Source organism: Propithecus coquereli, unplaced genomic scaffold, assembly GCF_000956105.1.
Source record: "Propithecus coquereli isolate 6110/MARCELLA unplaced genomic scaffold, Pcoq_1.0 Scaffold25, whole genome shotgun sequence".
Lineage (NCBI taxonomy): Eukaryota > Metazoa > Chordata > Mammalia > Primates > Indriidae > Propithecus > Propithecus coquereli.
This window is the reverse complement of record NW_012148063.1, coordinates 11,541,832-11,544,378: the sequence shown is the minus strand read 5'-3', so window position 1 is coordinate 11,544,378 and position 2,547 is coordinate 11,541,832.

Below are 2,547 nucleotides of genomic sequence, written 5' to 3'. Positions count from 1 at the left end.
TTAGCGTCAATGTGAATAGCCTGGCAGAGTATAAAATGGGGTGCTGGTCAGAGGTAGGACTGAGACTGTGTAGAATAAAACAGAAAATTGATCCTATAATGTGCCGTGGGGACATGAGAAATTTTTGAAATAGAAAATGTATGATTTCAATTTCTTTTTCAGATTAGGGGCATGGATCTTCCAGCAGTCTGGTTCCAACCAAGATCTCCCCTCCTCCCTCTGAGTTGCCAAGAGCCCTGCTAGTTAAGGGCAAAGGTGACTGCTGAGCTGGTGATGCGATGTGCACGCAGTGAGGAGAGATGACGCTCACCGTCTCTCACGGCAGAGAGAAATCCGTCTTCTGGGTGACACGTGGGAATTTGCCAGCGGGGGTAGAAGGCTCATGCTTACAGCAAGCAGAAGCCCAGCGGGCTCAGCTCCTCCGTGGGTGGCATGATGTGGCCATTTGAATGGCAGGTCATAGTCTGCAGCAGTTGGTTGGCACTCGCTGCTGTTCTTTGTCACAGGAACTCATAGCATGTCCACGCAGCCACCTCGCCACTGAGTTTATGCTGTGCCCCAGGTAAGGGGCCACATCATCTCCTCCAGGGCAGACACTACCCCAGCCTCCTTCCAAGAAGGTGTCTGAGCCTGTGGAAGAGAAGGGTCTCATGGGATCTGACGGAGCAGAAGCCACTCAGGCCCGCGGGAGGCCCCGCACTGCTCTGGCCCTCTCTGGTCTTCCCTGATCTGCCTGTGGCTACTCCCTGAGGGCAGCAGCAGGTGAGGTCAGCGTCTGGATTCAGACAGTTTGCCAGGAGGCTCTATCAGGACTCTGACGGTCCTACAGATGCTCACCTGAGGCTTGGCTCTGCAGCCCTCAGTTACAGAACAAATTGGTTCCTTCCACAGGAAACCCCACTGGAAGTTCCTGCGAATCGTCAGGTACCTTCACCTTCTCACCTGGGGACACCTTCCAGTTTAACTGGGAGTCTGAGGAGACTGAGTTGTGACACTCACACCCCCAAGGAAATGAACCTGCATTTCCCTGGGGCACGAAGTCAGAGGAAGCTCAGGACCGGCCGGAGGTGTATGACTCCAGGGCACTCCAACGCAGGGGCAGGGATTAAGGATGCTAGTTGAGCAGTTGCAAAACGGACAGATTAGAGGGAAAATTAATTATCCCATTTCAGACACCAAGACATTCATGATTTTGATTATTTCATGTTTTAAAATCCAAATGCCCAGATGGTGAGTCATTGTTTTGCTTTTTAACCTGCATCTCTTGTTGTGTAAATACAACCAGCACGTGCTCTGGATGTCCTGCAAACATTTCAAGTTGGGGAAATAAAGTGACAGCCCCAGAATGCAAGAATGTCTAACTTCATGTTGGGGACAATTCCACTCTGACTGGCTGTTGCTCCCGCAGATTGTGAACAGCTCAGTGAGGGCTGGAATCCAGCTGGCGTGACTTTGTGAGGAACAGATAATAACACAAAAAGAGCAAAGACCTCAGTTCTCTCCCTATATCCTTGAAATAGTTTAAATATTTTCAAGAGACAACATAAGATTCTTTAACAAATTGAGAGGAGTGATTGAGGAGTATTCTTGTGAGGTGCTTGGCTGTGTGCGGAAGCAGAGGTGGAAACTGCCGATGTTTTTGTGTGATCGTTGTTATTGTTGCATGAGGAACATTGAACAAGCTTGTAAGAATGTGGCAGCGATGGCAAGATTAAACCCATGCAAGAGCATGGAGAACACGAGAGGAGGAGGGTCTAAAGCTGAGGCTGAGAAATTGGTCATAAATGAGGAAGGACGAGTCAAGGTGTAATTAAAATGAGAAAGTGCGTGTGGGTGCGCTTGTCAATGCGGGGCAGTTCCGGGAGGGGAGCACATACAGAATTGTGTTTTTTGGACGCCAGAAGAGTATCATGTGTCTATCACCTGTGTAGTCACATGGGGCCAGGTGATCAGAAGGGGCCTGTACATTGTTTAATGCTCTGCTGTCACCATCTTGAATCTTTGATAATTTCATCTTCGAACTTGTGATCTGTAAATGAAGTCCCATGTAATGATGGACATGCTGTGAGCAGAGGAGATACCTGCACGATGCACGTCCGGCCACAGCGGTCCCCTGCTGCTCCATCAGCATAGAGCCTTCCTGGTGCCCCATGAGCACAGACCTGCCGTGGACCCACGTGTGCAGGGGTCAAGGTAAGGCATGTTACAGCATCCACACACAGACAGCCCCCAAGGCCACACTTCCTTTCCAACCTAAACATGCATCAAATACAGAAAGAAGATAATGGCGTTGCAAGGAAAGGCACAACCAAGAGCCCTATCAGGTCTTCCCTGACTTGTGTTGCTTCCTGTGTTAGCTGACTCCTTATGCTGAAATGATGACAAAGAAGGACAAGAAAGGTGGACTAATCCACAGTTCCTTCTCCTTTCAGTTTTTCCTTACTCATCAGCAAACCACAGTAGAGAGTGCTGGTAGTGAAATAAAAATAGTTAAGTAGTGTTTCCACTGTCTGCTAAGAATTAAATACATATATATGTATGAACTAT